An 18,087-nucleotide genomic window follows, 5' to 3' on the forward strand; every position below is an offset into this window, starting at 1 on the left:
GCATCCTGATGGAGGGGCAGCGGGGGCAGGGGTGGGGAGATTACTTTCAAAGAAGCAACTGTTAGATTGACAGCTTAGTTTTCAACAACAAAAATGGCAGCTAAAAGACCGTGTATCTCCAAGGAGCATGAAGAAAACAACTGCCAACCTAGTATAGGAGAAAATATCCTTCAAGAAAAAAATTAAAATACAGACTCAGACAAATAAAAACAGAGTTCATCTCCAGCAAACCCTCACTACGAATGAAGCAAAAGAAAACTGCCTCAGGATGGAAGGTCACAGATAGAGAAAGGAATGAAGACCCATGAAGTTCAAATAAGCATGTGAAATCTAAAGGAATATTGACTGTATAAAATAATAATGTCTTGTAAGGTTTCAAATACATACAGAAAATTAAATTACAGGACAACAATATGTATGTTACAAGGTAGGTAAATGGAACTAAGGTGCTTTAATATTCTTGCTTCAACTAGGAGGAAGGTAGAAGTATCAGTTAACACTAGACTTTGATAAGTGAAGAATACATGCTATAAATGCTAGGGTAATCACAAAAAGAATACAAATGAATAAGTGATATCTGAAGTAATAAAGGAAAAACGATATAAAAATACTCAGTCAAATAAAAGAAAAATACAGGGGGAAAAAGAAATACAGAGTTAGTAGAATAAAAATGTGATGTTGTACTTAACCCCAAAATGTCAATAATTATATTAATATAATATAATATAATTATATTAATATAAATGAATCAAATGTTTCAAAAAACAACGATTATCAGATTGGGTTAAAAAATAAATCTACAAATATATGTTGCTTTCAAGAGACCCATCTAAAACATGAGAATACAGAAAGGTTAAAAGTAAAAGGATAAACATATATCATGCAAACATTAGCTAAAATAAAGATGGTATTGCTATATTAAAGATGGTGTTGCCGTATTCGTTTCAGACAAAACAGAATCAAAGAAAAAGGATCACTAGAGTTAAAAAGAGTCCCTTCATAGTGATGAAATGCTTAATTCACCAGAACAATATAAAGAACTAAATCTGTATGCACTTGATAACATGGACTCAAATTATATATAAAGCAAAAGTTGACAAAACTTCTCAGAGAATTAGACATGCATTAGTATCTCAGGGGTAAATTTTAAGATATCTCTTGGCTGGGCGTGGTGGCTCACGCCTGTAATCCCAGCACTTTGGGAGGCCAAGGCAGGTGAATCACTTGAGGTCAGGAGTTCGAGACCAGTCTGGTTAACATAGTGAAACCCCGTCTCTACTAAAAATACAAAAATTACAAAAACTAGCCAGGAGTGGTGGTACGTGCCTGTAGTCCCAGCTATGTGGGAGGCTGAGGCAGGAGAATTGCTTGAATCCAGGAGGCAGAGGTTGCAGTGAGCTGAGATTGCACCACTGCACACTCCAGCCTGGGCAACAGGGCAAGACTCCAGCTCAAAAAAAAAAAAAAAAAAGAAAGAAAGAAAGGATATCTCTCTCAGTAGTTAAAAGAATAAGAAGACAAAAAAGTTAGTAGGGACAGAGATACAATATGATTACCAAACTTGATCAATGGGCATATATAGAATGCTATATCCAATAACTGCAGAATATATACTTTTCAAGTGCTTACATATTTGCAAAAACTGACCACAAGCTGAACCATAAAGTAAGTCCCAGGGCATTTTAAAAGATTGAAATCACTCAAAGAAAATTCTCTAAGGAAAATGTGTTAAAGCCAGAAACAAAATACAAAAAATACACAGAAAATTCTCATATTACTGGAAATTAAGAAATATACTTGTAAAAAACCCATGGATCAAAAAAAGAAATTACAGTGAGAATTTAAAAATATTGTCAAATAATTAAAATATTACATCTCAAAAATGATGGGATGCAGGTAAAGCAATACTTGAAAATGAAATGTATAGCTTTAAATATGTATGTCAGGAAGGAAACAAGGGTATAAACACCTACCTACCCATCCCAAGAAGTTAGAAAAAGAGCAAAATAATTCCTTAAAAGGTATATAAAATATAATGAATATAAAGGCAGAGATTAACAAAATAGAAACACTTGAAGAATACTATTAGTATTTTTAAAACTGCATCTGTAATTAAAAGCTTTCCCACAAAGAAAATTCTAGGCCTAAATGGCTTCACTGCTAAATTCTATCATGCATTTAAAGAAAAAATAAAACCAAATTTAACCTAAACTCTTCCAGAGAATCAAAAAGCAGGTATCTTCCTTAGCTCATTTTACAAGGCTACTAAAGCCTGACAAGGACAGCACAAGAAAAACAAAATTTCAGGCCAACCCCACTCACGAACAAAGATCTAAAATTCCAAAGTAAAATTAGAGGAAAATGTGATGTTGACCAAGCTGGGTTTATTTCTGGAATGCAGTTTATTTAGCATTAGGAAATCAATCAATATAATGTAACTTGAGGAATATCCCATGGCTATATTAACAGTAGGAAAAACATTTGATAAAATCCAGTATCTATTCATGATGTAAGCTCCTAACAAACTAAGGACAGAATAAAACTTCCTTAATCTGATGATAGCTAGAAAAAAATTAAACTAAACATCATATTTAATGGAGAAATGTTCAAAGTTTTCCTTTCAAGAAAGGAAACAAGACAATAGCGCCACTATTACTACTTCTCTTCAACATTATAATCGAAATACTAGCCAGTACAGTAAGATAAGAAACAAAAGTATAACATTTCAAAAGGAAGAAACAAGACTTTATTTGCAGATAAGACTGAATACATAGTAAAAGATCGAATACATACTCTAAAGATACATAACTAAAAGTTTAGCAAAACTGTTAGATACAAGGTCACTATAAAGATATAAACAAACAAAATAATGGCTATAAAAAACATTTACGATATCAAAAATATCAAATATCTACAAATAAAACTCTCAAAAGTTGTGAACAATCTTCTGGAGAAAATCACAACCATTACTGAAAGAAATTAAAGACCTAAATAAATGGAGTAGTGTATCATGTTCATGAATCAGAAAATGATAAAGATGTCAGTTCTTCCCAAATTGCTCTCTAGATTCCATGCAGCTCCAATCAGAGTAGCAACAGGTTTTGTGGGTGTGTGTGGAAAATGACAAGATGACACTAAAATCAAAGAAATGTGCGAAGGGTCAAGAATAGCGAAGATGCTTTCGAAGGACAATGTGGAAGAACTTGTTCTACTAGGTATCAAGTTTTATGATAAAACTATAATAAACAAGACAATGTGGCATCAGTACAAGTAGAGACAAACAGACCAAAGGAACAGAACAGAGAGCACAGAAACAGAACCACAGATATATGGACATTTGATTCCTGAAAATAGCAGGGAAATAGTGTGCTGGGACAATTAGCTATCCATATAAGAAAAAACAGTATTATCCCCTACCTCACACAATATACCAAAATCAATTTCAGGTATATGCTAGATCTATATGTGAAAGCCAAAACAATAAAGCTTCTAGAAGATGAGAGAATACCTTGAAGTAATCTTATGAGAATACCATGAAATAGAAAAAGCATGCCACACAGTGGGAGAAGATATTTACAACCAGCAAGGGCTCATTTCCAGCATATAGTAAAAAACTCCTACAAATCGGCAAGTCAAAAAGACAAGGAAGTACATGACACATTTTTGAAGGAATTCCTCCCAAAATAGTCATGAAAGCACAAACCTGTTACCTGGAAGATTTAGTTAAAAATACTAACATTCTCCCTGAGATTTAGAGAGTATTTTTAACTATACATTAACATTAAAAAAAAAATTAACTGCTCATATTTCAATAAACCAGTTCTCCCATTCCTTATCCAATCTAAACTGTAAAAGAAATAATTACTCTTGAAAAGTCCTGTTGAAGAAATCTTTGCCTACTCCAAGGTCACAAAGACATTCTCCACAAAATGAGATCTACCTACATATCCATCAACAATGATATATAATGATCTATTCATACAGTGGAATGATATACAGTAATGAGAATGAACAGTCTACAACTACATACAATATAAATACATCTCAAATTCACAATGTTGCATAAAGGAAGTCAGAGACAAAAGAGTCCATTTAGATAAAGTATAAAAGTAGGCAAAACTAACCTGTGGTGTTAAAAGTTAGGAAAATATGCGGAGGTGGGGCTGGAGGGGGGTAAGGTGGTAAGAATTTCTTGATCTGGGTGCTAGTACACAAGTGTGCTCAGGTGGTGAAAATTCACTGAGTTGTTCACTACCATACTTTCTGCGTACTTTCTGCATATTAAACTTCAGTAAAAGGTTATTTGGGTTTTTTTTAAGTGTAAAGGAGTACATTTTTCACAATTGTTTAGGGAATATGAGAACAAAAATGTTTGAAGTTCATTGCTTCAGGGTAAAGCACAAAAATCAGATAATAAAATTTTAAAAAGCAACATACTAATTACCAAAAATATATAAGAGGTGTCAAACCAACTAGTGACTCTCAAACTTACAGTAATATTGGTTTGAAACTATTTGAACCCAACTGATAAACTGACTTATATCTAGACTTAGTGACTCGTGTTGATTCATAAAGATTTCAGATAAGCAACTTGATCTTGCAGGTTTTTGTTAAACAAGAGGGTTTTTACATCTTAGAAGTTAACTAACAACTAGATTTACACATCTAGTCAAACTCCCTAATTTTACAAATGAAGAAACCAAGGTCCTTTGAAGTTGGGTGATTTGTTCAAGGTCATAAGAAGCTCTGAATACGTCTAAACAATTCAAGTTATTTAATTAAGTTAACCTCCTCCCAATTTTCTGTAACTTCTAGGGGATTTCCACCTACCAAGAGTTTGTTTACTGGCAGTGTCCCTCAATACACACTATAGTCAACTGAAACATTTTTATCCAAACAACTCAAAATTAATTTCTTTGCCATCCATGACTAATAGCCAAATGCTATTTCTGTGGCATAAAAGATAAGACTTTCTAAAAGTAAAGTTCATGATGTGCAGCCTAACAGATAACTTGCTGTTTACATTAAATGACTTTGACATCAAACTGAAGGCATGTGCAAAAAGTTAGAGTAACAATGGCACCTATTACATATGGTATCCCTGAAAAAAACAAAAAGACTCTATTGTTATCACAAATTGAAACCAAGGATTTTCTAAAAGCGCATATAAACAAATGTTCTAAATTACTGAAATTTAATTATACTAACTTAATATTAATTTATTAAGTCAATCATAACTATGATGAGTACTAAAAAATTAAATTCTCCAATTCATTTCAATTAGCTTCTATATCCAAGAAGTATGCTTAACACTTTTGAAATCAAATCCATCAAAAGTGAATAGTGCATAAACGAACTCATTTAGTCCCATGAAAACACAGTTTTAAATTATAAAAATGCTTTAGCCTAAACTCCATCACCATAGTGTTCTTTCCACTATAATAGGACTCTCTCCTTTTATTTCAACCTATAAAGTTCAGTGCCAAGATAAATCCCTGGACTTGCCATCCCTAGAGGAAACACCTAGCCCTCGAGTATGTGCAGAAAACTTCAAACTAAAACAGAGAATGGTTTTATAGCCACAGAAATCTATTCACTAAAGAACTGGCGGTCTCCATGATATAAATACAAATAATTAAAAATGACTTAACAACTAAGTGCAACATGGTATTCTGGAACAGAAAAAGGACATTAGTGAGATTCTGGTAAAATCGAGTAAAATCTACAGTTTCGCTAACAATAATGTACCAATGTTAATGTCTTAGTTTAGACAAATGTACCAGGGTTATATATACTTGGGTATATGGGAATTCTGTATAATCTTTGCAACTTCATTGTAAGTCTAAAATTATTGCAAAATAAAAAGCTTATTTAAAAAGAAATGACTTAGCAAAAACTACTAAAAGTTGAGAAATTTGTAACTCAATTCTGACTCAATTAAATGCCCGCAGTCAATATCTTTCTTAAAATAATGGTCTCCATCAACACAAGGCCTAAATGGGGAAACAGAGTGGGTTCTCAGAAGGGACTCTTTAAATGCTATTTCTCCAACATTAAAAAATAAAATAAATCCCCCAAAACTCCTTAAAAAATACTTCAGGCAGGAATGAAAAGTCTGAAACCATTCCAAAGTGGAAAGGAAAGAGAAGAATCCTGTTTAGTGCAGAAGATGTGGGCAGTGGACAGCCAAGCAGACAAAGGTATTCTAGAAATCCTAGACCAGTAAAGCTTAATAATTAAAAAATACATAACATTTCTTATGCACTCACTTATGGGTCAGGTGCTATTTTAAGTGCTACACACGTATTAACACATTTAATCCTCTTAAGAACCCCATAAGGGAGGCACTACTTTTACCTACATTTTACAGATGGGAAGTTCTGTAAGTAATGGAACAGAGATTTGAAGATAAGCACTCTGAGTGGACAGTCCATGCGTTTAACCACTATACTATACAGCCTTTTGAGGAGCCAAGCCAGAAAAAAGCTACTGCCTTCTAGAGACCAGTCTCCACTACTTACCCTCGGCCTCTACCAGAGGAAAAAGTTCTCTTCCCGAGGCTTGACGGTCCTTGCTAGAACTGCAAAGGAAGATAGCCCTACTGCCATATCTGCAAGATTGTGGTCATAATCTTTCAGTACTTGATGTACTCAGTGCATGTTCCTGCTGAGACACTGTTACACATAAAAGTTAGTTTTTATAATACTATCAGTATTCAAATTCATATATGTTGGGCTGGCTTGGGAATATGAACACTATTACGTGACATTTTTCTGTGGGAAAATGATGCTGCTTAAAAAAAGTCTTACCAATGGATCATTTAGAAATTGAGGCTCCCCCTACACAGACTCTAGCCTGTAGATACCAAGATAACTGAATTTTAATAAAGACATTGCAATCACTCAAATAATCTAGTTTTGCTCAAACATCAAAAAGGCATAGTTCTTTATACCTAAAAAAAGGAATGGTGTAACTGAAAAAAATAAGCTTAATATTCTATGAATTTCCTGCACTATGGCCAATTGTGGATGTATCCAGCAGTTAACATACTGCTCTCTCCCTGAACCTCTCAAATAAACTCTGCATTAAAAAATTGCTACCAGGTAAACAAATATATCTTTCATGCCCACACCGCAGAACAGAAGGCATATCATCTTAGAAAGTAGCTAAAGTAATAACAGTAATAGTAGTAATGATGATGACAATGTAATAATAAGAACTACCTCTTTTTGAATATTCACCATTGCTAGGCATGTTTTAAATATGATACATCCTCTGGCTCATTTAATCCTTATATGAGGTAGATACCACATTATCCCCACTTCAAAAATGGGGGAAAAGGTCAGAGATTAATTTGCCCACGAACACAGAGCTAGTTAGTGTCAGATCTGAACATCTGAGCATTTTACCGCTAGAGATCATATTTTTAACCTCCGCACTCTGTGTGTAATTAAATAACTTGGTAAACGCTAAAATGTCTTAAAATGAACAGAGCATGCTTACTGAAAGTCATTTTTCAAACAGAAGAGTGGTTTGGAAACTAAAAAAAAAAAAAAAACCCATCTTGCCTTTTATTAGGAGTATTTCCTTCAACCAAGATAAGACTGAACACATTTATGGAAAACAAATTTAAAATGTACTTAGTTTTGTTTTTATCACCTTCAAATCCCTCACTTAATTGTCTGAACATCACAAACAGTGGTAACAGTATGTAACCTCAACACACTCTTTATTTTAAAATCTTGAAGTAAAACAAACACACTGTCCCATGTTATTTACTCACTAAATAAACGAGGGTAAAATAACTGCAAGAGATCCAATACTTTTGAAAAGTTTCAAATCAGCAGTAATTCACGGTGGGAACGAGATATTCCTTTTATGAAAAACCAAAACTATGCTCTTTCAACAAAACTTCAAGATATGCCTGCTTTAATGACAATATTAGGCTGAGAGGGACTAACTTAAATTTTATTTCAAAACATGTGCCTAAATTTAGAAATTCTTCATTGACAATCTAAAAAGCCTATCAGTTTATCTCCCAGAAGAGTCATCTGATCCACATAAATCTAATTCCGGACAGCTAAAGGTGTACTATTAATACCTACCATTTCAGTGAATAATTAACAAAAAGCAGGCAGCCCTCAACAATTTCTGGAGCACAAGCTGATTTTTAAAATCATCTATTTGAAACTCAGATTTTGCCTTTCCAGGAGACAGTGATCAATATGCTAGGTTTCCAAGCCGGCTCACAAAAGCCTAAATGTCCAAAAGGTTACAGAAGTATAACAAAACACAGAACCCGTGCAGGCAATGTTTCTACAGGAAAATCAATTTAGCATTCCAACTGAGGATAACAGCAACTACTCCTGACCCATTTAGCCCTGGAGGTAGAAAAAGGAAATCTTCCCTTCCATAACTGGAAGTCTGAGGTTCTCTAGGACCATAGACTTCGGCTTCCACTATGAAGGAGGGCAAAAAGGCAGAGCTGGGGTGGGAGGAGATCCAGGGATGAGGAAGGCAAGACCAACTGGGAAAGAAGGATGGAGGGGGGGATGGCAGCTGAAAGGAGTGAGGAAACAGTGCGAAGATGGTGGGCTGCTGAAGAGGATGAGTGTACAGTGCCTGTTCCTGCAGCACGTGGGCTTTTACCAACTTTCCTCCTTGATGCTTAAGGAGAGGGAAGAGGAGGAGAAACCATTGGAGGGTCTTGACAGTGCCTCCCTCACTCTGGCTATTCTCGTTCTCCTTTTCAAGAAAGAACAGGGTGGGTTAAGAGGTCTTATCCACATCCCTCTTGACCTCCTAGAGCACGGGAATGTGGAGAAGGGACTTGGAGGAGTTTTGGTGCCTTCCTTGTTAGTATCCACCCTATCAAAGACTTCAATGTCAACGGAAAACTAAGGGTGCCAGGTAAATGGCAGGAACAGCATCAGAAGGAGAGGATGGAAAGTAGAGAAATTTGAAGCAGGGAGGGAAGTAGGATGTTAGAGTTGGACAAATAGAACTGTCCATGAATTAAACTATAATAAATGTTCTTATTTAGGATTAATTCAGTTCGATAGTTCCAAATATTTCGTCAGGTCCATTTCACTTTTAGAGAAATAAATATTTGTGGCCATGGTAATCATTTGAGGTTACTATATAGAAGGTATGAAAATAAACTTATAAGTCGATATGAGGCAATTTCCCAATGTTTTATCTTTATACAGTGGCAATATAAATCATTTCAGAAAGGCTTTGTTTACTTGGTAAGCATTCAGTTACATTATCATTTGTTGATTTTTTTCGCCCTAATAAACAGCCCAAATACCATGAGTAATTACTTTCACAAGTAAGGAAGTATATTTTATTTAACTCTTTCTTGGGAGTATAACTATATTTAAAAACTTATTCAGATCAAAGATTGCCCATCAAGATGCCAAGGGATTATTTAAAACAGTCTCTAAAGCCACATAATACACACACATGCTGATGTGTACTGAGGAACACAAGACTTCTTTTTCTGTTTCCATGAAGACAGGACTACTTAACTGAAGGCCCCCGAACAATGTACTTCTTAAATGAAGCAGCAAATCCCAAATTTCATAACTTTTCTAGAACTTTCAGCCAGAGATAATTAACTAGGCAGCTAAACCTGACCAAATGACTTGGTGGAGGATGAGTACCAGATATTTAGTATCTTTTTCTCTTTTTTTATGATTTCTGTGGCTGTTCTTCCACTTCAACTCTACTCAGATGTGGAGCCCTTCTCTTGAGCAGAGATAAGGGCCAGGATGGCAGGCTCTGCAGCACATAAGAAATGCAACAGCAGAGACAGTGGGAGATAAAAGTGACCACCGGCAAGATGTTCACGCTGTTTCACCAACACCTCAGATACTGCCTGGGAACCTGTTAAGGTCTTTTCATTCCCTTGCCCCATAGCAGATTATGGTAGATCCCAGAAGAGCTGCCGTCTTTTCTGCAAATCATGAATAGGGTCCAAAACCTTTGTATCAAATTTTTAAAGAGAAGAAAAACAGGGTCAGCTGTCAAGTACTCCACTTGCTGGAGAAGGCTGGGATGTGTATGCGTACCTCCAGGCTCTGATAAAGCAAATTCAAATCCCTATAGATAGTTGCCATTTTAATAATGTAATTTGAAATACTATTCAGGACCAGAATAAACAAAATATTTGTTCTTTGAAGTATCTTGGGCATGCTGACGCAAGAGGCAAAGTTGCTGAAAATATCTGAATTTCAGATAGGTCACTACCAGCTATTAGGAATCTTTACAGATTAGCAGACTTCTAACTCAAATATTACCTCTGGCTAGAAAATGGACACATCCGAAAAGAAAAAAAAAAAAAACCTTGAGATTATCTGGAGCCAAGGACACTGAAAGCTTTCAAGATTACCAACAGAACTGAAAGGTTTCTTTGTAACACAAATTTCCATTTTCATAAAGTTTGTATCAGTCAGCACAAAAACTTATGCAGAGTACGGTGAAAGAACACACGCTCTAGAATCAGACCTACATGGGTCTGAGTTCTAGCTCTGCAATTTAAGGGCTATATAATCTCCTCAGGGAAGTCACCAAAGAATATTCGAGGTTAGTATTGTTCTGTGCAATCGGGATAACATTATCTTTTTAACACGGGGTGGCTGTGAGGATCTACAGTGCCTGAATATAATCGACGTTAGCTCTGTTTGCTCCAACAAACTGTACACAGTGTGGTATCTATAACTGAAGAGAAGACTCCATCAAATAAACATATGGAAGAAAATTCAGGGTGATTGAATGCAGATTATGTTCTTTCGGATGTGAAGATGAAAATCACATATTTAATATTTACCTTCACTGAAGTCTAACTTTCCCTTGATTAAGCCAGTTGTAAGCAAATGGGGGCGGGGGCTGTCCCTAAGGTTGTAAAGATTCATATCACACACTGACTAAAAAGCATGTATATGTATATGCCTGCATTCTTCCGGTGTTCATAAAAACATACCATCACAAAATTTGCCATGGGTGATGAGGCCCCTTATAATTTAACACTGTGCAAAATTAAACTCTCATCTCAAAAAACCCTTTCTTTCTTCTTCCACGTGTTCTTGTATACTACTGCAAATCATTGCTAAAGCAAAGAAAAAAGTAAATTCTCTTATCCTTTCAAAATGAAAAAGTGCGCAAAGAAAGCTCAGTTTGCCAAACCGTTCCCTTTTCTCATTCATTCTTGTTCTTTTAGAAACCAGAAGTAAATATACTGTAGGCCAAAATGACTGCCTGATTGACAAACGTCACTGAAGAAACACACCGAACTGACAAGCCCGGTCTGGACCAAAGGTGGCAAGTTTTCTTAAATAATTCAAGTAAGTTACATTTCAGTAGAAACAGAAGGCTTTACATTTTAACACATTAACAGTGTTAATTTTAACACATTAACAAACTTCGGATTTTTTTAATGCAGCTTACTTTATGCCTCACCTGTCCCTCACCGTTCAAATCCTGCTTTTACGCACTTTATGAACTGGCACACGGTAGGAAGCTACAGAACTCCAACTGGGAATAACTAATCTGATGTTGGACCTCAGAGGACTGCTTGTGTGATCTTTAAAGGAAAGCAATATTGTCTCCTTACTCAACACCTACCAACAGTCATCTGTAAACCTTCTCTCCAACAATTCTTACTATACTGCTACTAACCTTCACATCTCTCAACACCCTCAACGGCCCCTACGCTGGTGCTGCTAGTCCTCATCCTCAAACACCTTCCTGGGGGCTTAAAGCCGGTCCACAGAGGCTCACTCTCCGCAATGCCTAGGGTCCGGCGAGGAAGGGCATCTTCCCCTCCGTTGGGGGGACCAAGGCCAATAAAGTCGACACCCCACCCCAGCCACTCCCTCTCCCCTCGGCCTCTCAGGGCGTCTGGGGCGGGCGCGGACGCGCCAGGCCCTGCGCAAACCTCCCGCAGCCCAGCAGTTCCCGCTGTCAGCCGCAGTCCCGGGCCGAGCTGAGTCCCCGGGACACCAGCAGTTGCGCACACGCCCACTGTCTCAGGCACAGGGTCACTGGGACGATCCCGGGGGCGCCTCCGACGTCCCAGCTCCGGCAGGTGCCGGGCCTCCCCGCGGACACTCACCAAGCGGCTGCTGCTCTCTGGTCGCCGCCGCCGCCGCCTCGCCCTCACGCCCGTTGCCTGCTCCCGCGGGGGGTCCGGGCCGGCGCCGCTTCCCCGCCCGAACCCCCAGGGTGCGCGCCGTGCGGGGCCGGGATCCGGTGTGAGCCGCCGCCGCCCCCTTTCCTCCCTCCTCCCTCAGTGCGTCCCTCCCACCGAGGCCCGCCTCGTATTTCCTAGATCCGGTCTGAGCGAGAGCTTGGCAAGCAAGCTCTGGCTTCAGGGCTTCCGTCGGGCGCCGTCGCTCGCCAGGTACAAAGATGGCGCCGCCGGGTACCGCCAAGGGCGATCTCGCGAGGCTTCCCCCACAGGAACAGGAGGGCGGGGGCCCAAAGGAAAGGTGATAAATTAGGGAAGCCTGAGCAAACACTTCCCATATCGGAAATGGGCAGTACCAGTTACCGAGGAAGTTACTGCGCCTGCGTGCGCGGGTAATGACGCATGCCCGGAACGGCCCCTAAAGTAGGACCTGGTTCTCCAGGTTTTACCTGTTTCCACTAGTGGCGCGGGGCGGGGTAATGAAACCCAGTCAAGAAACCCAGTAAAGGGCTTGGCAGGACCAGGCACCAAGTGAGAGGCGTCCCTTAAGGTTTGGTCATCCCTCAGGAGCCCGAATGGCCAACACACTTTTGCGTCCTCGGGAGTCTTCCAACCCTTTGCTTGTCCTTATGGGTTCTGTCACCGAGTATTCTTTGCAAAGCCTCAGCTGCACCTTCTTCATCCTGTTATGAGTTCACATTATTGATCAAGAGCTTCTTGCTGTGTGCTTGCAGATGGCCTCACAGCTGGCAGCCACAGTCCTGTCTCCCACATCACCATCTAACTTTCTCTTTCATTTTTAGTGCTACATGAGCCATCTGATACGAATAATTCTTTTTCCTATTTTATTTTTTCTTGCTCATTCATTCAAACGTGTGTTGTTCAGTTTCCTATGTGCTAGCTACTGAGGAAATGCTGTAACCTCAGGGAGCTATTGGCCTGGGATGGAGATGAATGAGAAAAAACAATGATGACACTTGAGCACAGTAAGTTCTGTGATAGAAATGAGTACAGAGAGGAGTGACAGATATGGGGGGAGGATATCATAAAATACATCAAAGAGGAAATCCCTTTTTTTTTTTTTTGAGACCGAGTCTTCCTCTGTTGCCTAGGCTGGAGTGCAGCTGTGTGATCTCGGCTCACTCCAACCTCTGCCTCCCGGGTTCAAGCAATTCTCGTGCCTCAGCCTCCTGAGTGGCTGGGACACTGAGTAGTGTGTACCTGTAGTCCAGCTGATTAGTTTTGGTAGAGACAGGGTTTCACCATGTTGACCAGACTGGTCTCGAACTCCTGACCTCAGGTGATCCACCCGCCTCGGCCTCCCAAAGTGCTGGGATTACAGGTGGTGAGCCACCGCGCCCAGCCAAAGAGAAAATTCTTGAGAGGTGTCTAACAGGCATAAGATTTAGTCCAGTGAATCACTCGGGGTGATAGTAGGAAACAAACCACCCCAATTATTTCAACCAATAGAATTTAATATCAAGAATTGATTATTAGGCAACTGGTAAGGTCAGAGAGAACTGTTAATGTACCACAGAGGTAGCAACTGCAGGAAGCAGCTACTATGCCTAGAGCTAGAAGGAGGACGGGAAGAGGTTGGGATTATTACAATTTATACATTTAGAGGAGTTGCCTTGTGGAGGTAAAACTCAGACCTCTGAGAAAGGAACAGCATCCGCTGGTGTTATGTCTCTGGGCAGGGCTCAAGGCGTTGCCTCTGCAAGTGTGGACAAACTGCAAACGATCCAACTGCTGCTATGGGAAGGAAGTTCTCCTGTCCCTCTGGGAGCTTCCAATCTCCCTCTAGCCTGGGGATGAGAATGTAACAGCTGGACTGGAGCTGAATTTGACCCACATCCTGAAGTAGAGCAGCTGCAGTGTCAAGAGCCACTCATTTTGGAAGCTGGATGTGGTCAGAAAGGGGTTCATTCACTCCTATCACACACCCCACACAGTGGGGCCCATCGTGCTGAAACATTTGTAGAAAACCTGCTTCAAGTTCAGGTTTCGGACCAAGGAGAGCAGCCCCAGCCAAATCACAAAACCATGAGTGAGAAAAAAAGTCTCGGTAGCATGGCACTGAGACTTTTGCTTATTACGTGGCAAAAGTGGACTAACACAGCAGCTCTGTTCTACAAACTGAGCCATGGTTTAGTCTCCCTATGTCTTCTTGCTCCACCATTCCTAGACTGTTGTCCTAGTCTACATGGTCCAGAATGGCTCAGCACCACATCACATTTCAGTCATCAAGGGGGAGAAAGCCTACCCATTTCCTTTAAGAGCATGACCCAGAAGTTGTTAGCATCAACTTATGTTCACAACCCATTGGTCAGATCTTAATTACGTTACTGCATCTACCTGCAAGGGAGACTGTGAAACGTGGTCTTATTCTAAGCAGTCCTGTAACTAGCTAAACATTCCATGACTTTGGAAAAAACATTGAGGGGACAACCAGAAGACCCATAAAATAATCAAAACTCGGACCTTATTTGAAATTATATCTTGTCCTCTCTCCCAGTTGGATCCTGCCACCGATGAGGGGCTTCGAGTCAAGGAAGCAGGTGTAACCCTTCTCTTTCTGTCCCTTAGGCTTCTACTTCTCCTACCCCATCTTGCTAACCATAGCTGTATCTCCTCCGGGGGTGATAGAAATGGAGGTGGCAAGGTGTTGCTTTACTGATCCTTTCATAACATGGCTTTGTCTTTTCTGGACATGGAAAATGCTGAAAATTGGCTCTCTGTTGATTTCTTCTGTGACTTCTTCTTAGGGTCCCACTGGGAAGATTCAGGAGTACCTGTCAGGACACAAATGAAGCCCTTTCTTCCATCTAGCCTCTCTTTTCTCAGCCCTTTGTCTCTCTTACTTTTCAGTGCTGCTGTAAGTCCTCTCTTGGTTGTCAATGCCTTCTATATGACTGGCATCCGAATGCTGGCTCTTATAGGGTGAGTATGATTGTTCAGGACCCCCTTCACTGCACATTTCTTAAATATGGACTCAATCCTTTTAAACTTCTCCTCAGCCCCTGTCTCTTGTGGAATACCCATAGTTTCTTACTGCCAGTGTTACTTCAACAACTGGCAAGCCCTTTGGCAGGCACAAGCAAATAGCTCAAGCTATTTTGCCTTCTGAGACACTCACCTGATCCATGAGAAGTTCACATGTCCTTGCCTTACTGAACAACAGACATGCTGCCTTGTCATTGCTGCTCCAGCAAGTTTTCTGCCTTTAGAATTCTGACAAGAGGCAGTGTCAGTGTCTATACTGACATGGGCCTCCAAACTCCAGGGATACATAGCAGGCTCTCCCTAAAACTTTCTCTCTGGGTTGGACCTACAGATAGCTTCAGTTCAGTGACCAACCATCTGGAGGGTGATATGTCTTGAAGACATTCTTAATCAGCTCTCAGAGGCCACCTCACTCTCATTTTTCTCATTGGCTTCCCCCTTTTCAGTGGGAGAGAAAATCTACAACACCCCCTTGAAGATAATAACTAAGATACCTCTCCCTTGTAGTCTTCTCTTATTTAGGCTGGAGGAAGTGTTTGAGTGAGGTCATAGAACCGGTTTTGTCACCTCTGCAGTGAGTCCTGTAGAGAAGTGCCTAGGAGCTCTCTTTGGAATGTGGTAGTACTTAGTATGCATTCTTTTCACCTGTATCAGACACATCTTATGTATCATTTCAGATATTTCAGATATTTTTGGCCTCACCTGTTGTATCAATATTCTATTGTCCTGCAACAAACCACTTCAAAACATCAATAGTCTAAAATCATAATCATGTTATTTGCTCATTATGCTGTGGGTCAACAAATTGGGGTGGGCTCAACTGGGCAGTTTTTCTTCTGGTCTCACATGGGGTCACTCATGGTAAAAAGAATAGAGGCTATTCATGGGACCAACGACATTCGGTGTCACTTCCAACTCCACAAGGTATGGTCTAAAAGCTAAAAAGTTAGCTGGGCCTTTCATGGACCATTTCATGAGGCCGTCTGCTTTTACATGATGAGGTATATGATGCCAGCAGTTCTCATTGTCATATGCAACTCCTTTGCAGCAAAATGGGTCCATTGGTTTAAGGCAATACTTTGTGGGATACCATGTTACTATATGACCATTTGTAAACTTCTGAATGGTGGTGCTCATGGGAAAACTGTGGATAGGTAAGCCAAACTCATATTCAGAGTATGAATCAGCTCTGGCAAGAATGAACTGCATGCCCCACACCCCATGTGGAAAGGATCCAAAGTAATCAATCTGCCAAAGTGGCTGGTCTCCTTGAGAAATGGTGCTGTACTGTGGGCTCACTGTTGATCTCTGCTGCTGGTAGATCAGGCCAGTAATAGCTAATTGAGCCTTCGTAAGAGGGAGCCCTTGCTGGGCCTGAAGGGTAACACTGGGTTCAGTTGAGAGAATCCCTTGCCCCTTTGCTTTCCCTTCTTATAGTGCAAGTCTAAGAGAAGCCTTGTCAGTGATGGACTACTCAGGCTGCTTGATGCCAGGCAATCTGAAGTTGCGGTGCCAACTGTTTATAGGCATTGTCTGGGACCTTGGGGTTAATTAGATATTACAATTCTTCTATGAGGGGAAGAAGTCCTATGGGAAGCTGAAATTGGGTGCAGCTTTTCTCTTTGGTAAAAGGGCAGATCCCTGGTTCCAGTTAGCTTTTTGCCTGTAACCCAACATGAGTTCTCAGGATCACATTTAGACAAATCTGCTCTTTGTACTAAAATACCCTATTTAAACTATGTTAATGTTCTGTGTAGACCCCTTGATTTTTACTTCGTGATTTAGTGATTCTCAATGGAAAAGTGGTTTCTTATAATCTAATTTTTTTTCTGTATATTCTACCCCCTACTCTGCTTCCCACCTAACCTTCATTTAGTACTTGCCCCTGTACTGGCCAGTACCTTAAATAACAAGTGTAAGAATGCCTTCTGAGCTTGCTAGAGGAATTCAGAGCAACCTACTCTAATTTTCCCTATCATAAGCACAAGAAACAACTGAATTGAGCCCTCTTATACCAAGACACTGAAAGAGGGAATATAAAATTATTAATTAGTTCTATATCATGACTATAGTGGGGACTCTGTCTAAAGAACAGTACCAACCCAAAGGTAATGAACTGAGGGATAAAGAGAGAGACAGAAGAACTAGATTTGGGGGATATCATTTGTACTCCTGCATCATGCAGTACTTAAAACCAGTCCTATCTTCTATACTATTAGTTACATGATCTCTTTTCCTTTTGCATAAGCCTGTTTGGGATATGTTTTCTGTCACTTGCAAAGAAAAGATTCTAAATGAATATATCATGAATGAAAGAGTTTAAGAAATGAATGGTTTGAATACTCAAGATCATGACTGAGTATAGGGAAGGTGATAAGGTTTGGCTCGATGTCCCCACCCAAATCTCATCTTGAATTGTACTACTATAATTCCCATGTGTTGTGGGAGGGACCCAGTGGGGGATCATTGAATCATGGGGGCGGTTTCCCCCATAATGTATTCCTGGTAGTGAATAAGTCTTCCGAGATCTGATGGTTTGATAAGGGGAAACTGTTTCGCTTGGCTCTCATTCTCTCTCTTGCCGCCACCATGTGAGATGTGCCTTTTACCTTCCACCATGATTGTGAGGCCTCCACAGCGATGTGGACCAGTAAGTCCAATAAACCTCTTTCTTTTGTAAATTGTTCAGTCTTGGGTATCTCTTTATTAGCAGCCTGGAAATGGACTAATACAGAAAGCAAAGTGACCAAAAATATTTATATTGTTTCAATAAAATGAATCCAATTTTTGCCTATTGCTTAGGGCTCAACATGTAATAAATACTCAAGACATAAGTGCTCAATAAGCATGTGTTAAATTAATTGTAATTCTACAAAAGGAAACACACCTGG

The 18,087-nt window shown here is 39.7% G+C and overlaps 1 protein-coding gene across 10 annotated transcripts in view; it reads right to left on the minus strand.

Moving 5' to 3' along the window:
* TAB3 (TGF-beta activated kinase 1 (MAP3K7) binding protein 3) overlaps positions 1 to 12,432 on the minus strand; it is a 61,711-nt gene extending 49,279 nt beyond the window's left edge. For 7 of the 10 annotated variants that reach the window (XM_077988308.1, XM_015127139.3, XM_015127141.3 and 4 more), the window contains exon 1: positions 12,116 to 12,432. The gene's annotated coding sequence lies outside the window, so the exon portion shown is untranslated. Of the gene's footprint in view, positions 1 to 6,521; positions 6,675 to 12,115 lie in introns of those variants that run through there. The other 3 variants (XM_077988306.1, XM_077988304.1, XM_077988302.1) reach the window with 3 other exon arrangements.
* Between the last annotated feature and the right edge of the window lie 5,655 nt (positions 12,433 to 18,087).

The sequence above is a fragment of the Macaca mulatta genome, chromosome X, assembly GCF_049350105.2.
Source record: "Macaca mulatta isolate MMU2019108-1 chromosome X, T2T-MMU8v2.0, whole genome shotgun sequence".
NCBI classification, from domain to species: Eukaryota; Metazoa; Chordata; class Mammalia; order Primates; family Cercopithecidae; genus Macaca; species Macaca mulatta.